General features: G+C 35.2%; 1 protein-coding gene across 1 annotated transcript in view; it reads right to left on the reverse strand.

The window, feature by feature from the left end:
- Positions 1-4482, reverse strand: part of LOC126975498 (semaphorin-5B) — a 75982-nt gene extending 71500 nt beyond the window's left edge. The window contains exon 1 of the mRNA XM_050823427.1: positions 4053-4482. The gene's annotated coding sequence lies outside the window, so the exon portion shown is untranslated. The remainder of the gene's footprint in view (positions 1-4052) is intronic.
- Between the last annotated feature and the right edge of the window lie 14978 nt (positions 4483-19460).

Here is a 19460-nt window from a genome sequence, read left to right on the forward strand (position 1 = left end):
TCATGTTAACTGCGAAGGGCGCCCAGGAAAACAACGAAAATTTTGTATTATAAAACACTTTATTCATTATTATATCCACTTGTTCAGCGTCTCTCAACCGCACAGGGTTTTTTAACAGTGTTTAAGTAAGTTAATATGCAAAACTGTTGGAGATCCATACAAATAAATAAATACACTGAATTTCTTATATCTCCTGAAGTGATTAATAACAGCAATTATACAGTTATATGCCTAAGCCATAAGGCTACCTCGTATAAATTGATCACTCTCAGAGAACATTACAGCTACAAGCTGGCTTCATTATTCGAGTATAGCGGCTCATTATACACAGATAGGATATAGGAGTTGATTATCTATAGAGAAAGCTGGTTTAATAAATTTCAATGCTGTTAAAAGGGCCCTTTACAAACAGGTGGGTTAATAAGTGGATACAAATAAAGTTTTCTTTGTAACATTAATAGCTGTGATGATGAGAGTGAGAGATAGTTTGAGATTTTAGTTCACCAGATTGTTAATGATAGAGCCTGACAATTACAATACCGCCCATGGTTCTTAAAAACTGATGGGCTGCCAAGATTGCGCTCCTTACGTTGACACATAAGGTATTGCTTCAGTGGCCCCGTGCATTAGCTACGACGCCCTTCCAAGCAAAACTATGTAAAAAAAACCATTTGTCGTATCACCGCTCTTCGACAACAACTCCCATAAAGCCTCGTCTAGTATAGGAATACTGGGTTTCGAAATCTCAAGCCATTGCCAATTCCGCGGTCGGTCAACAAAAATCATAAAACTACAAGCAAATGCTTGTGCCAATTCGGCGTCTCTTTCTAGGTAGAATCTTGTCAATCGAAGCCTTCTACAAGTAAACTTATTAATAATAAATAGATTGTTTTAGTTAACTCGGCTTTCCCTTATGTTCGTTTCCTCTGATGAATATTTACTCTAGAATCTAGGGCGTTAAACATGTTTCACTAATATCTAAATGCTAAACCCCGGTAGTGCTTAATCTATCGATATCGATTCTATCGTAAAATTATTTATTACAAGATTACAATAATAAAGTAGATCTTTTATAATAATAATTCAAACGTATTCTGTGTCGTTAATATAATCCCCACTTCTTGGAACCTTGTCACATTAAACTATGCCTGGACGAGACGTTATTTTTTTAACGACACTTAGATCAGTCGCCATGTTATCGTACAGATAGTAAAATAATTAACTTTCTATCGCCTATTTACCATTTCAAGCCACGAGATTGCTGCTGCCACTATTTATAGGTATATATAATAATTTTGGATGCTAATTATATGCAGTTTTTGTTGTTTGTGTAATATCAAAAAACACACGACGCGTGTAGTATTTTTTTCTGTATTGGATGATGCAGAAAAATATTAGGAAAACGGTTAACCCTAAAGGCCTACTATTACAAATTCTACTCTTCGAGCTCAAATATTTAATTTGTGTTATTTTGAGCTCTTCAAGCTCAAAGTGTTAGTATGAGTAGTGACTTCTATGTTTCTGATGAAAGTTAAAACCCTATTTTATAATTTTTTTAACCGCTATTCCTTTTGAATGAATAAACCGATTTTCACGCAGTTTTCAGTCGAGCAGTAAAGCCATTGTAAACTATTCTAAAAAAAGCACATTTAGAAAATTTTATTTTCATCATTGTGTTCAGATTTCTCAAAATGTACCGGTCACACAATTTCTAAGTTTGGTCAAGCCCTTTCGAATGGCACCTACCGTGATGAAATCGGACGAGAACATTCAAGATAACTATTTCTTACCAATCTTGATTTCTTTGGTGTTTTAAAAGGTTATAGGATAACATCTACTGCTGTTCACTAACCATCCAGTAAGCTGTACTCTAATTCGTCCTTTTCAATAGAAATTGATATCTTCATAATTGTGCTCAAATTTAAGATTTTTAGAGGTATTTAGTTTAGGTTGTATGTTTTTAAATTCAACCCTGTTAACATTAATAGGATAAAATATTAGTTGTTTCTAACTTAATATATATTTAGAACAGCAAGAAAGTCTTCCAAACATTACTTTAACATGTATTCTTAAATAATATTACATTGATATTTTTTTTTTATTGATTTCGGGGCTTTTATATGTATGTAGCATGTCAGCCCCATTATAATCTAAGTACATTAAAAAGACAAAAGAAAAACAAAATTCTTAATTTAACAAACTAAAAAAAAAGTTAATAATAGTAAAAGCAAGTTATATCTACAGTGTTCAACAAATAAGACTTATGGATTCAAACAGACTTATGGCACATTGATATATGCAGTGTTTCACATCTGTAGTGTTACAAGCAATTATAAACTTTAGATTTGAATTGCATGGCTTAATGGATGTTGCATTGTATTCATTTCAAACAATTTACATACACTCAAAACTGTATTCTACATCTACTTAATGTCTCATGATTAAGTCATTAGAAAATATGTTTGTTTGATGTTTAATTAAAAAAAAATCGTTATAATATCAATCAGCACACTGGGCATGCTATCACAATATACCTAACTTAATAGAAAAATTCTTAAATGTTATCTATAATTCTATTTTTAATGTGTATGATCATAGCCAATTACTATCTAATATTATAAAGAGGAAAGATTTGATTGTTTGTATGTGTGCAATGAATAGGCTCCACAACTACTGAACTAATTCTTCTATTTGAATAATTCTTTCACTGTTGGGAAGCTACATTATCCCCGGGTGTTATAGGCTGTTTTACATTTTCAAAAAATTAGGGATCCCTACTAAAAGTTCAATAATGTAACCCGAGGTGTAAAAGTATGTATGTGAACGACGTCCCGGGTTATCAGCTAGTCAATAATAAAAACATAAGTGGCCACATATTACTGCTCATCCGGCATCAACCCTAAAACCCGTTGAAATAGTGTAGGTGCTGTATAAAACTGAATTATTGTTATCCCATATGCTTGTTTGTCCTTCCATAAAAAATCAAGCAATGTAGTTGATAACCAGTGTAGGTACTGTATAATATATGAAATTACAGATACAGTCAGTTTCAAGTACAATTCTCATGTCATGGTGTTAAACTTTGAACTCCTCCGAAACAGCTTGACCGATTCTCATGAAATTTTGAGTGCATATTGGGTAGGTCTGAGAATCGGATAACATCTATTTTTCATCCCCCTAAATGTTAAGGGTGGTCCACACGAATTTTTTTTTATTTTTTCGACATATTTTTTAAATTTGATTATGAGTCAGCATTATACATACAACTTCAAATTTTCACACAAATTTTTACAATTTTAGACAGTTACTTTTGTATCGCGATTTTAATATCGGCTATACAATGTTTGCTGGGTCAGCTAGTATACTATATAAACCAAGGTGAGGATGTCATAAAATGTATTTAGCAGGTAGGTAGGTACTTATTAAAGTAATATCACACATAAATTATAAATTCCATTTTAATTTCAGTAATTTCATAAAACCTTCAGTGTTTTTGCTCCAGTAAGGGTTATATAAAGCTAAGGAACTCAACATGTATCATAAGTTGTGTTTGTAGTTATACTTAATAAATATAAGTATAAATTAGTGATTTTAAATTGCTATTGAGATAAAACTCTACTTTTAGTGTACCACCACATTTAATGGCAAATTAGTAATTAAATATGATTAATAAAAAATAATTAATTCTAGCATCCGAAGTGGCGGTACATAATTAAAAAAAGAAAAGAAAACTTTTGACATTCATTAGTATAATTTCCTGGACCTACATGAATAAAGTGATTTTTATTTGATTTTATTTGAATAAGTACATAAAAAAAGATATAAACGTTCATTTTGGAGGTAGATATAATATTATAATAAATATTCCTTGCATATTATGGTGTAGAAAAACTTATAACTTAGTGATGTACATATAAAATGTAACGAGCACGAAGATTTAGTTAAAAAAATATCATTTTCAAAGCAACACAAAAACATCTGCAACAGCATAAACGGATACATTCGCGAAAAACTTGCATATTACGAAACAAAACACGAAACTTTTTACTTACCATAAAAGTAATGTGGGTGAACTTGTGATGTACGTATCGAAATTTGCTTTCCAAAAACACATTCTCCTTCTATATCTTCAGAACAAGCTGTGGTTTAGTTCATCACTGAACTTTTATCAATTGCATGTAACATTAACTTGGTCCCAAAAACTGTTTATTTACAAGCGCACTCACAAGGTTAAAAGTTTCAACATCTGATAAGTTCACTTTGATCTCACTATTTATATATACAATATTCCATAATGAGATTGTATTTGAAACTTATTTATACTAGAATTATGGAATGGTATTATGAACACTTATAAATTAATAATTGTAGCAGCGCAGGTAGTGTAGGGAAACAGCGCGCGGTTACACGTCTAGCTAGCAGTAAAAAAAACAATAAACCACAACGTCCTCGAACTCGAAGCCACCGATCAACTCGAGCACTGCGCTCCTCTACCCGCGCCCCGTTACTACACACATAAACACAGAAGTGTGCGTGAACACTGAATGAACGCGTTCATTCCACCAATCGAATGCAATAGTGTACGGCAGAGTGCGGGCACGCGAATGATACCATATCTCTGAATTTTTATTCTCCCTACATCATTGGAAATGACAAATACACAAGAGTGGCTATACTGTTTAAGCACTATGCCATTTCATTTTACTTTTCTTTCATTTGCAACTATATAAATATCCAGTTAATTCTCTTTTATAGGGTAGATATTTTGAAGTTATATAATAATATTATATTATGTATTAGAATGGTCAACAAGCAAAATTGTTAATTGTTGGAAAAGCTCCCAAAAATATGAGCGATGGCTCATTCAATTCGTAATAGCGCCTAGATAATTGTATCTCAAGTATATATTATGTAAAGTAAGAATGCTACCTTTTTGTATTAATTAATTAATTAATAACAATTGCAATTTTTATGGACTAATGCATACTTTCGACACATTTTTATATACTTTTTTGAACTTGCTAGCGTATAATAAGGTCTTCATATAATTTAACTGCAGGTACAGCCCACATTAGGTAAAAATATGAATACAGTTACTAATAGCATACCTGTCGTTATTTATGGATAGTCAAAAAGTTACATTATTATTCATTAGTATCAAGGTTTAAACCAATAAATGACCTACATCTCTATAATCAATTAACTCGAAAAATTAGGTGATAGTTTGGCTTGTTAAATTATCGGTAGATTAAGATTATCTATCAAAAAGCTGGCAATACTACAACTGTCAATGTTTCGAATCACGAATATGCCCAGAGGCAATGTGACTCGCTGTGTTCCGTGTTCGAACTTGGTAACAGCCAATATTATAAGTATCCCTTGTATTAGAAAGAAGAATCTACGACAGCATAATTATAAGATATAATAATATTAACTCGGCAACACTTCTAAGAATTTCGTTATAAAGCAGAACGTATCGAATTACATTTTAGTGATATGTGTACGAACACCATTAATATTTTGAACGAATATTTATTCAATATTTAATGCATGCCTGCTGTCTATGTTACGGTAGGTAATTGCTAATGAACACATACTGTTTATATTATTTTCTTTGAATGAACATTGAATAGACAACAGAGAGTTCGGTAACAAAATAATACCTACTTAGCGACTTTAAATAAAAATAACTTTTATTACTTTTATACCTATATAAATAGATAGTAAAGTTCCAATTCAATTATTTTTCTACTTAGGTAGGAACTTATAAGTTTGTATTATTTAGGTATCAAGGGTAAAAAAACATGGGAACGTGAAATTGTTAACTTATGATTTGTGACAGATGTGAGATTTGAAATGCTTCGGCTAAATGAAAATGTATATTGACTCGGCACATAGATTTGTTGCGGGTTGCTGAGTGCTCTGCTGCCATAATATTAATAATAGCTACATAATCTATGGACTATGGTATAGCTTGTGTATTCGCGTCCTTGCCACTTGGTCGCTCGCTACGATTGGCCACCGACCGCTTAAGAACCTCGACGCTTGAACCAGTATTATCAACAGTAACACGCTTATACAAAATGTATTTTATCGTAAAAAAGCGTGGGGTGCTTGACGCCTGTTGCCACTTTACTATAAATCTGTCATTCACTAATATTGTTGAAATTAGAGTATTTTGAAGATATCTTAAAAATCCCCACCCTCTTTTTGAGGTTAAAATACATTTTTGTATAAGTTTGTGCTTATTTAAAATTATTTTCTACTTTTTAGTTTGATTTTCTTGAAAAGCGTGTTTTTTAGTATTTCACAGTTGACTCTCTGTTACTTTAATGCGACCTGGTCGGCGCATTTTAAAAATTCATCGCTCGATTTGAAAGACTATTTTTGCTTGAATCCTATTTATAAATATAAATTTCTATGGGTGTTTCCTACGATTGTAACTTATAAATACTTAAATTTATATTTTTTTAAAAGAAAAGATAGGTACTTGATGTGTTTTCTACAAGCGATACCAAATCCAAAAAAGTACTTTTTCTGGATTTTTGCCTGTCAAGGGATTACAAAGTTATCTATGAAGTTGATGTTTGTGTGTTATGCCTACGTACCTAACACTTTAGAAACTTACAAGTCTGGGCGTCATAATTAATGTGGACTTTTATTTTTATTTGTTTATGACTTTGGAAGTAATAAAGCGTAAAAATCCTCAATTTGTGATTACAATAGACGAAGAAGCATTTACCGTCCAAACTTGTCAAAAATTGAAATGTCGAGAAAAACCCATAAAGACAGGGATTAAGCTTTGAGTAAAACTATATGCAGCTGAAGCTCAAAATCAAATATATAATAGGAAAAGTAAAAGAGGAAGACTACCTACAAAAATAAGAAAAGCTCATAACACAGAGGCTTTAAGAAATTCTGTTTTTTTTTTATGGAATAGGAGGACAAACGAGCGTACGGGTCACCTGGTGTTAAGTGATCACCGCCGCCCACATTCTCTTGCAACACCAGAGGAATCACAAGAGTGTTGCCGGCCATGTCGTATCGTCCCGGTAACACCGCACAAGGAAGCTCATTCCACAGCTTCGTAGTACGAGGAAGAAAGCTCCTTGAAAACCGCACTGTGGAGGACCGCCACACATCCAGATGGTGGGGATGATATCCTAACTTGTGGCGTGTCGTGCTAAGGTGGAATCCGTTGTCGGTATTCACGACGTAGAAGGTACCGATAAGGAAAAATAGTAGCACTATCTGCAAAAGGAAACTAGATGCCATCAAAACGCATAAAAGAAGCTAAGTCTTGCAAATCTTCTTCTACCGTAAAAAGTTGTGAGATCCCAGTAATATCAAAGTTGGTCAGTTGATTCTATCGACTGCTATACCCTTTTAATGGTAAATTCTTATCTATCTATGGTTTGCGTTTAAACAATCAAGGACAAGGGCTATCTAACTTAAAACTAATAAATTGAAACGTTTATTGAAATGCAAGTAAGAACAATCAGTCACTATCTCTAGTAGAGACTATCCGTCCTCCTAACGATAGCTAGACAACTTCGGTAGAAGATGATATCTGTCGATAGGTTATTGAAAAGTAAGTAAGCGTAAAAGGATAGATTTGTCTATCTCTAGTAAGTAGAACTAAGTATAGATAGGTTATTGAAAACGGTCGTAAATGTTCTTGATCAAATTATGTTATTGGATTCAATTAACTATTAGGTAACACCTCGGGCAACATGTCCTGTCAAAGTAACTATGCTTAATGACATTACTGCGAACTAAGGCGCCAGACACTAACCTTGTAACAAGAATAATACATACATAAATACTAATAATAAATACTGTATCATTATCGAAGAAAATATCGATGAATTATGCGTACGACAGTTAAGAATATTTTTTAAATTATATTTGCGTGCACACATAGGATATTTAGGTTGGCATAAATAAGAGTGGTAGGTATGCTAAATCATAAAAAAAAATTATTATAAATGCATCGAATTAATTCGCTCGGACCCCTTAAATAATATTGATAATCATTACTATCATGAAGCAGCTTATGAAGGAGATAAAAGGAGATATATATATATATATATATATATATATATATATATATATATGGACAGCATGTCGATTGTCTAATGAGTATTTGAAAGTAAAAGGACTAATGGCCTTCACTATGGAGAATTTTGGATGAATTTGCGCTTTCTAAAGAGATGGTGCTACTACTACCCACGAAAGTTTGCTTGATAATAATCAATATTAAAATCATGTTCTATTCTACAACTTCATAACGCAGGGCTGTAAAAAGAAAAATCAATTTGGCCAAAAATTAAAAAAATAGCAAAATTATTGTTTATTATGACATTCTCTTATTATGTAGTGGATGGCGCTTTATTTGCTAAACCATTTATTATGTTAGATAACAGATTTCAATCATTTTGTATAATAAAGTGAATAGGGACGTATTAAAATTACTATTAGTAATATATTTTGCGAAATTACGTTTTCAACATGTTTTACAACGTATCCTTTATGAACCACAAGAAAGCAGCAGAAAACTGATCCTGAATGAAGTCCCATTTTGTCAATTTTGTGTGAAGAGGTAACGGATAATCGTTTTTACGACATAAAATATCAAAATTTCAAAGCAACGATTTCCCGCTAATTGGAGATAAAGAAGTAATCTATTTGTGGTAATTATTAGTTCTGTTAGATTTAGTTTCATTTCATCACAAACTCTACCGAAAAATATTTTATTTTTGTCGGATTCGTAAACGCGTCCTTAATATAGTCTTCGTAAATAGTAATAGTTGAGAAGAATCGGCCTTATACCATTCCTTTAAATAAACTCGAGTGATCGATACTACTTATTGTATAATTAATTCTTTGACAAAAATAAATATGAAATAATTATTGATATATCTGTGGATTAAAATAATCACAAGTTATATATATATAATTATAAGAGGGACGCTAGCAGCATTATTCCATATAAACGTATTCCCCTTTTTTCTCCCTGCATAATGCTTTTAGAGCCTGAAAAAATCTCTATTTTTTGTCCAAAATCAAAATATGCTAAAGCTATGTCTTTACGTTTTGGTTTTTTCAATCAACTAACGACATAAGAAAATATGGGCTCATCAAAATTAGCCCCCCAAAAAAAAATTTTTCTATTTTTGAATTTTCAATATGGCATGTCGTTAGTTCGTAGTTTGTTCTTAATTGTTCGCTATAAATAATTATTTGTTCTTTTGTTGTTTATTTTAAAACAATTAATTAAGAACATACCCTTTAGTTCCTAAAAACATACCCCCGCCCCCTGTTAATGGGGGGAAACGCCTACTATTTGGTTCTGGCACTCGCCGGCCGCTTCCGCGGCACGCTACGCTCGGCTCGCGCGTTGTTTTAACTGCTCTAACATAACCTAACCTCACCAATTTTAATGAATTGCAATTTTTTTTTAAATAAATAAATCGAGAACAAACAAATGTTTATAGAGAACAATCAAGAACAAATGGCGAACTAACGATGTAACAAAAAAAAATAAAAATAAAAAAATCTGGGGGGCTTACTTTCTTGAGCTGAAAATATGACTCTTCAAACATCGTAGAAAATGCCAAAATTAATATAATGATGTCTCTAGACATCCCTAATCTATGATTTCCGGTTACTTATTTATGATTTCAACGCTGTAATACCTATAGACGTCGATTTGAAGTGAAAGTTGGAGTGCATTTTCACGAGCTATCCATCAAAGGGTCACGGGTTTAACCCTTGGTGAAGAACAATGGATTTTTTCACGTCTGGTGCAATAACGTTGTTCAAGTATTTTGCGGGTGGATAATCTATAATGGAAGACTTAAACATTCAGCACGTTTTGGTCTATTGTGAATCTTCCTAGTGTCATTGACGCATTAAAGATCATATTACCTGACAGTGGTTCCCACGGCAGTTGACGTGGAAAAGAACAAAATATGGAAGTTAATTAAGTTACCAGATGGATCCTCATTTGCACAGGATGCCGGCTAGATTATGGGTTATCTGTTTGGTTTTACCACAACTGCGCCTTTTTTTTGAAGCAGTAATGTGTAAGCAATATTGTATTTTAGTCTAAAGGGCGCCGTAGCTAGTGAAATTGCTAGGCAAATTACTAGTGCTGCTCAGAATTTTTGGGTTTTTTTAAGAATCCTGAGTAGCACTGCATTGAAATGGACAGGGCGTATCAAGTATCATCAGCTAAATGTCCCGCTCGTCTCGTCCCTTATTCTCATAAAAAAAATGATGGATGAATAAGTTGAATAGACAAATTGATAGGCCTGGATGAGGATGAAAGTATTGGGAAAGCTCGACCTAGTCGTACCTAGAATGTGAGCTTGCAAATATTGACGCGACTTGAAGAAGCTAAGAAAGTATTTGAAAACCGTGGCAAATAGATGTCCCGTATTCTTCGCCTACTTTCATGGGAACATTCGAAGTATAGAACGAATGCAGTTCTATTTATTTAATCATGAGAATTTGTTCAGAACTATGATTGCAGCTTAGATTTCAAACATGAATTTATTAATCCGTTTTGACATTTCGCAACAATATGTCCCTTACGTATGTACCTTACTACTTGTTGCAATTACTGTGACATGCCTAGTGGTAAATTTTAATTAAATTAGGTTAATTAACTTGTATTAACACAACCTGTTCTTGGTATGCTATAATGGAGATTGCATTACCAATTTGCTGCAGGTATCTTTTATAATGTTTAATAAAGTTATGAAATTTATGCATTTTTTGTCCTATGTGACAGCTGCCCTCTAAACATCAGCTGGGAATTTAATCTGCAACAAATATGATTGGAGAATAAGTCGTAAAAAAGTTCTAATGGATTTACTGTAGATTTACTAGACTCTTTACATATCACTCACATAGAGTACGTCATTTATTACAGCATAGACACGAAATTCTGTTTTCGCAAGCATGTTGTTTGAGATGGCCTTTTTCCCTTCAATGTTGCGTATACGAATTTTTACCACAGCTTTAACGGAAAGTTTGCTTATTTACCCTGTTTTTCGGGAGGAAATTGGCATAGTTCGATATGTCAACATTTTTCACTCATTTTGAAATGGCCTTCTAACTCCCTATTTTATTTTTATCCAATTTACAATTTTATACTAAAAACTTCCACGAGAACCACGCTATCCATTGCTGAAAAAAGCATGAAAATCGGTGCCGTAGTTTTTGAGTTTATCGCGAACAGACGCGGCGGAGGACTTTGTTTTATAATATGTAGAGAAGTGTTGTCACGTAATCAAATAATTTATCTTATCACAGCCACACTAACACGCAATCAGAAAAGCAACGACAAACAGTGATAACACTTAAATCTCCAATCACCGCCAGCTGAGGCATTGCATCAGCTTTGTCTACAATATTAACCATAGACCCACGGACTAGTAAAAAAATAACGACTCCGTGTCACCTTACATAACAGTGTAGCACCAAAACAAGCCGATTAACGTACAAATAACGTACATAGCCCCACGCACACACTTACACTATCTGTCTATCTGTGACAGATCAGTTTGCGTCTAAATAAAATAATTTAAAAATGCTGTCGTGCGTTGTAAAAGTGTAAAAACGATACTGTAACGATAAAGTATTTTTTATTTAAAGGCCATTTATGATTATTTAAGGGAGAAAAAATTGTGTAACTAGTATCCCCCGTAACCGCACAAACACTAGCATAACGGTGCTTCATATGCTATATATATATATATATGACGGCGCGGAGTCCATCTTTTTTTACTCGTCCGTGCATATACCTAGGATATGCTAGCATCACTTACCTCTACTATATACCACTGGACTGGCGGCTGTCAAAGTGCTTTTGTGCGTGTTAGATATTCGCCATTTTGGCGCTGTTGGCCATGTAGCGAGAGTCTGCGGTACTAAAACTAGCTAACACTAGTGATGACAACCTCAGCAAACATCGATAGATGGTGGGATACTATGTACAAAAAAATTGTGTACTATATTACGTTGATTCTTAAAGGATTCGGAAAACTAACGTAATACGAATATTCAAAATGAAAAAATACTTCACAGTATTGTACGTTTCTCTCGCAGCTATTTGCATTATACGTCAAAATTGGTTCTCTGGACGCTTTGTTGCTTCAAATAGGTACAAAAAATTTGCTGTCAAATATATTGAACTGCCTGTCCAGTGGTTTTAATACAGGTCAGTGGCTAGCATACATTACATTAACTAGTGTTGTTACGTAGTATTTACATCCATATATTAGTGGGTATATTATGGCTACCACAACATTTCTGCGTCTATTTCTGCCGTGAAGCAATAATGTGTAAACATTACTGTGTTTCGGTCTGAAGGGTGCCGTAGCTAGTGAAATTACTAGGCAAATGAGATTTAACATCTTATGTCTCAAGGTGACAAGCGTAATTGTAGTGCGCCGCTCATAATTTTTGGGTTTTTCAAGAATCCTGAGCGGCACTGCATTGTAATGGGTAGGGCGTATCAATATCCATCAGCTGAACGTCCTGCTCGTCTCGTCCCTTATTTTCATAAAACAAGAGCTTTCCCCTTAAATAAATTAGAGATAATGCAAGAATTTCACAGAAGAGGTCAGAAATGCACGCAACAGTACGTACGGTGTACTAACAATACCAGCTTACAGCCATGTGACTCTAATAACAAGGTTCTAGGAATTATAAAAGGCTTTATAACGAGCGACCTGTACTATATAAGGCTGCTCGCAGACGTACCTACAATTCTTAAATAATTAAATAATGTATGTACGCACGCAAGAAGTTATTTTTTTTTTTGGAGCAATAAAACAAAAGTATTGTAGATATAGTATTGTAGATGTAGTATAGAAACAACAATAATGTAATAAAGAAGGTAGGTATTAAATACAACCAATGAAAATGTTATTTTAGGGCATTATTTAGTTAAAGAACGTGTAATAAAGAGAAATCATTTTTTTATTCGTCCATTGGTTGTGGTTCTGTAGACATATGAGTTACATGAAGCTTGGTAGCTGACGTATGATATGAAATTGTTTAGTTGACCAGCTAACGTCAGGGTGTCGAATTTACGTGACGGTGTGCGCGAGCATTGTAAAATTCACTCTCATAATTATTCCGTAACGCACCAAAAGAATTATAACATCAAAAATAATTTTTATACTTTCACGGCGGCCATTTTGAAATTTATAGTCTTAATTTTGATTTTTGTTAAAGCGGCAAACGTCAACACTCTGTCAACTTTTCAGCTCTCTAATTAATTTATTTTGTGAGAAGCCCTCACGGACGAGCGGACGAAGTTTTAAAAGAAAGTTTTCCACAGGAGAGGCGGCAGCAGGGATCTTCTAATATCACCATAGATTTCTTCTCCTCCTTAACAACCTCATATGTTTAATTACAAAGCCTTCGAGCTATACCACTATGTTATACTGTCCATAATTTGCTTACAGTATCCATGAAAGAATAGGTTTTTAAAGAACAGACAGACAAATAGAATAGAATAATACATTTAGTCGCCACGCCAATTAATTGACCAGCCCGATTATTTACTTCACATCATAAATGTCAACGTTTATTTAAAAATCCGACAATTATACTTTATGTTAAGAATATGTTAAGATGAACTTGAAAGGCGGGGGTCAGAGACTGGTGGCTGGCATAATGCCACTCCTACCGCTGCCCTTCAGCCAAATGCGTTCATGGATACAGTCTCTAACCAACAAGTCGATAAATGCCTCAGACTGTACGATAGAAACGATTCCTGCCGTATCACCCAAACTGACACGTCGACTTATTAGCCTAAACAGACATGACATTCGAATTATGATGGGCACCCTAATGGGTCACACATCACTAAACAAGCACTTTTTTATAATCGGCCTAACGTACAGTGCAGAGGCTGTCTAGCCGAGGACGAAACGTTCACGCATGTAATCCTGTATTGTGTTGGGGTAGCCAACCGAAGGGGCTAGTGAATTCAAGATTGTACCAAAAAGTCTACGAACGCCCCAGGAGTGCTCTGAACTTCTGCGAGGAGAAATGGGCTGGTTGGAATAACTGACCAATACTGCAGGCAAAATGGACCCAACTGAGTGGTTTAGTTGCGGAAGTAGGAGCCCCTTTACCAATACCAATACTAAAAAAAGCGGCCAAGTGCGAGTCGGACTCGCCTATGAAGGGTTCCGTAGCAGTAAGTAACATAATATAGTGCTTGTAGTTCATTGTCACGATTTATTACGTATTAAAAAACTACTTTCTAGATCGTTCAAACCATTCATTCATTCAATTTTGCATGAATGTACATCATATATTTTTTTCATTCTCTTATTATAGAAGTTACAGGGGGGGGGGGACATATACCATTTTGGAAGTGTCTCTCGCGCAAACTATTAAGTATAGAAAAAAATGATATGATATTTTTGAAATCTCAATATCATTTTTGAAGACCTATCCATAGATACTCCACACGTATAGGTTGGATGAAAAAAATTTTTTTTAGTTTCAGTTATACGTATGGGGAACCCCCAAAATTATTTGTTTTTTTTCTACTTTTGTGTGAAAATCTTACAGCTTACAGAATACATCTATTTACCAAGTTTCAACAGTATAGTTCTTATAGTTTCGGTTGTATGGCTGTGACATACGGAGGGACAGACAGACAGACATGACAAATCCATAAGGGTTCCGTTTTTCGCCTTTTGGCTACGGAACCCTAAAAACCCGACAATTCTTGTGGTTCCTCTATTTGTAACAGCAGATATAGAAAAATTGTGTGTGCGTGTAATCTTTACGCGCGATTGTAGTAAAACTTAAATATAATTAACTTTAGGAATAATTAACAGATATATATATAACTATATTCTTTTTTTTTCTTATCTGAAACCACCACCGAAGGTTTTGAGAAAATATTACTGAGCATTTTGAAACAGTTTTTTAAACCATTTAATTATAATGGTTAAAAATTGTTTCAATTGACTTTTTTCTGCCGGAAGTACTAACGTAACTTCCATCCGAAAAAATATTCTGAGTTACCCCAAGTCACGCCCAAAGAAATTTACTTCAAAAATATTATATGAAACGCACACTTAGTGTGTATCGAGCCTTAAAGAAAGCTCTGAAGTCTAGAGTTTGACAGCGCAGTAACAAACCATATTCTATAAGCGTATAACGGGACTTCACGTGGGCCGTCACTGTTGGCGACGCAGATGGCTTGTTAGCTAATGTTATCTTAGCGACGCCACGCTAACTCGTAGGTACTACTTATCTTGTAATATTGAACAGATACTAATCTTACGTATGTTATTATTATTAATATTGAGTTTGGGTAGAACAGTATTTTTTTATGATAATAAGGGACGAGACAAGCAGGACGTTCAGCTGATGATAATTGATACGCTCTGCCACTCACTGCTCACAATGCAGTGCCACTCAGGATTCTTGAAAAACTCAAAAATTCTGAGCGGCACTAAAACTGCGCTCGTCACCTTGAGACATAAGATGTTAAGCCTCATTTGCGCCCATCAGACCGAAACACAGAAATGCTTACACATTTTTTCAGGCACCGTTTTGATACCCATAATCTAGCCGGAATCTTGTGCAAGGGAGCCTCCCACAGGTGATGGCAATGTTGAATATTTGCCAGGTCTGTCCAAGTCCGAGGAGTGTCAGTCGATGCCGGCGCTCATGGGCGTGATTGGGGCGACTGCTTATGGTGGGCTCGGGCTGAGCACTGCTTCACGGCAAAATAGGCTCCGTTGTGGTATCCATAATCTAGCCGGCATCCTGTGCAAAGGAGCCTCCCACTGGTATGAATATATTGACGTAATTCATAAGGGAAAAAAAAAGTGTGTACTTAATGTACGCACGCAAGAAGTTATTCTTCTCTGGCGTAATAAAATAAATATCCTTCAAAAAATATTCCTCGTGCTATTTTACGTTTGTATAAAAACAATATTGCAGTAAAGAAGGTATTAAATACGACCACATAATTTAATTAAATAACGTGTAATTAAATATCATTAAATTATTTTTATACTGTAAGAGCGAATATTTTATAAATTGAAATTAATATATTTTTTTTTGCTCGTCCATTGGTTGTGGTTCAGTAGACACATGAGTTACAAGAGGCTTGTTTGGTAGCTGAATTGGTGTCGAATTTGCGTGTCATACTGCCACTTCAGTTTCGCAATCATTTGAGCATTGCCAGTGACTTTACTTTTCCTACGGATCTCCTCATTTCTGTCTCATAAGGAAACTCCGAGCATAGCCCTTTCCAATGCCCTCTGAGCTACCATTGGCTTTCTCATCAAGTCCATAGTAGCGACCACGTCTGCGTACCCGTATATTGTGATACTAGCTGACCCGGCAAACGTTGTATTGCTATATAAAATATTTTTAGAGTTAGACCGTTTCTTGGACATTGCTTTATTTTTCTAAAATAAACGTAGCTTAAGTTACTCCTTATTACATCAGCTACCTGTCAATAAAAGTCGCCGGATTAGACGGAACAAACAGACAGACAGACAGACAAAAATTGTTAATAATGTTATTTTCGTGTATGTACCGTATATGTATTCATAATATACATTTAGTAAAAAACGGTTATTTCAATATTACAAACAGACACTCCGATAATTTTATTTCAATGTATAGATTATTCACACAATATTTTTATAAATTATAGCCTATATGTTATTCTGGTGTGTAAGCTATATTATTGCAGTGTGTTTGCGTTAAAGAAGTTCAAACATACATCCAGACATACAAACTTTCACATTTATATTTTTTTTTTTTTATGGAATAGGAAGACAAACGAGCGTACACCTGGTGTTAAGTGATCACTGCCGCCCACACTCTCCTGCAACACCAGAGGAATCACAAGAGCGTTGCCGGCCTTTAAGGAAGGTGATATTAATAGGATGTCAGGTTTATAAGAAGGTTCGCGAAACATTAGTATAATTCCGTTAATAATTTATTACACTTCACAGCAGTTACTATATACTCCTTCCTGGGTACTAATAATACTTATGTTTATTCTGTTCACCAATAATTAACACAATATCATAGCATGGCTTGTTATTGTATTGCAATCAATATTTACTTTTATCACAGCTTTTATCGCTCTGTTGCTGAATGACTCAACGTCGAATTTCTTAGGCTGCGGATGGCGGATGCCGGCTAGATTATGGACTCTACAACGGCGCCTTTTTCTGCCGTGAAGCAGTAGTGTGTAAGCATTATTGTGTTTTGGTGTGAAGGGCGCCGTAGCTAGTGAAATTACTGGGCAAATGATAGTTAACATCATTTGTCTCATGGGGACGAGGGCAATTGTAGTGTCGCCCAGAATTTTCGGGTTTTCGGGTAATGGGGAGGGCGTATCAATTACCATCAGCTGAACGTCCTGCGCGTCTCGTCATAAAAAAATAACTTGTTGCAATTCGAAGTGTAGAAGTGAAAACTTGTGCATTTTTTTATATTTTGGAATGGTTAGGGAATGTCTTGCACGAATTGCTTTATTAATCAGTATAAAAGTACAATATTCATTTATAGCGCTATCGTAGACAAAAATGACAATTTATATTACATGTACAACTTAACACTTCAGAACTATTACAATTATTTTACATTAGAAAGTTTATCTCTCAGAAAAATCATCTTTCATCCATAATTTCGACAACTGTCTTACGAATTATCGGTCAGGTCACTATCCTGACGCGAGTTTAGTTAGATTTCACTTAAAAAAAACTCGCCGTTAAACATGCTATAGGTAATAGAAGAAACACAGAAACCGCTCATCTTTTTCCCATTAAATGTTGCTTGACACAATAGTTGGGAGCTCACAATTATATCTTTCGTCTGATACTAGTTCTGTACTCGTAAGTGGTTACAAAATGATGTCATCGCGAATGCACAAAACAAGTCTGTTATCAGTCAGTGACGCACGAACATTATAGGTACCATATACCTTACTGGGCACTTTCTCTTTTTTTTTATGGAAAAAGAGCACAAACAAGGGTACGGGTCACCTGGTGTTAAGTGATTACCGCCGCCTACTTTCTCTTGCAACATCAGAGGAATAACAGGAGCGTTGGCGGCCTTTAAGGAGGGTGTACGCGCGTGTTTTTTGAAGGTACCCATGTCGTATCGTCCCGAAAACACCGTACAAGGAAGCTCGTTCCACAGCTTTGTAGTAAGTGGAAGAAAACCTCCTTGAAAACCGCACTGTGGAGGACTGCCGCACATCCAGATGGTAGGGATGATGTCCTAATTTTTTGCGTGCGTGAAGATAGAATTCGGCGGCAGGAATCAGGTGAAACAGCTCTTCGGAACACTACCGTGATAAATTCGGTAGAAGACACGCAACGAAGCGACGTCTCTACGCAACGCCAAGTGATCCAACCATTCGCAGAGCACTGGGTCTTCGACAATTCCAGCTGATCTGCGTTGCACGTGGTCAAATGGATCGAGCTGATACTGGGGTGCGCCAGACCAGAGATGACAGCAATACTCCATGTGAGGTCGGACCTGCGTTTTATAGAGCGCTAGAATGTGGGCCGGCTTGAAGTATTGCCGTGCTCTATTGATGACGCCCAGCTTCTTCGAAGCCAATTTGGCTTTGCCCTCCAGAAGGCCACAAAATTGGCAATTGCTCGAGATTTCGAGACCCAGTATTCTGATACTAGGCGAGGCTTTAAGGTAAGTATTGTCGAAGAGCGGTGATACGACAAATGGGTTTTTTTAGTGGTAAACGCGCAAACTGCGAGTTTTCTGGGGGTTAAATTGGACAAGGTTCAATTTACCCCATTCCGGGACCTTAGGAGAGGACTCGACAGAAGACACAAGTTTCTCCCGGCATTGGTCGACGATTTCCCGAGAGAGACCTGCATGGCCCGTGTATACGGCATCACCAGTGCTGTCGTCTGCATAACAATGTATATTAGAGGTGTCCAACATATCATTAATATGCAGAAGAAACAGTGTGGGACATAGCACACAGCCTTGGAGCACTCCAGCGTTCTCTTCTTGCAAAGTAATTTTACTTCTTATTAGATAACATACTAATAATAATACATAAACCTATTATTTTATCTCATATTGATTCAGTTTTACAGTATTTGTTGACAAACAATTAAATATCCAATTGATTTAAGTTTTCTTTAGTGTTAATTCCGCCAATATTTGTCTTTAAAACAATTCGACATGTGTTTCGCCGCTACACGAGGCATCCTCAGAACGTGTTGTCTCGCCAAAATCTGGCACGAGACCATTTGGCGACAATTTTTTTTAAAGACTTATAAATATTGGCGGAGTTAACACTAAAGAAAACTTAAATCATTTGTATAATTATGGATTTCCACAAAGTAACGTTCAATAAATTTACAAACAATTAAATTATTAAGATCTAAGTACCTACTATAGATATACTT

Source organism: Leptidea sinapis, chromosome 2 (genome assembly GCF_905404315.1).
Source record: "Leptidea sinapis chromosome 2, ilLepSina1.1, whole genome shotgun sequence".
In the NCBI taxonomy this organism is placed as follows: Eukaryota; Metazoa; Arthropoda; class Insecta; order Lepidoptera; family Pieridae; genus Leptidea; species Leptidea sinapis.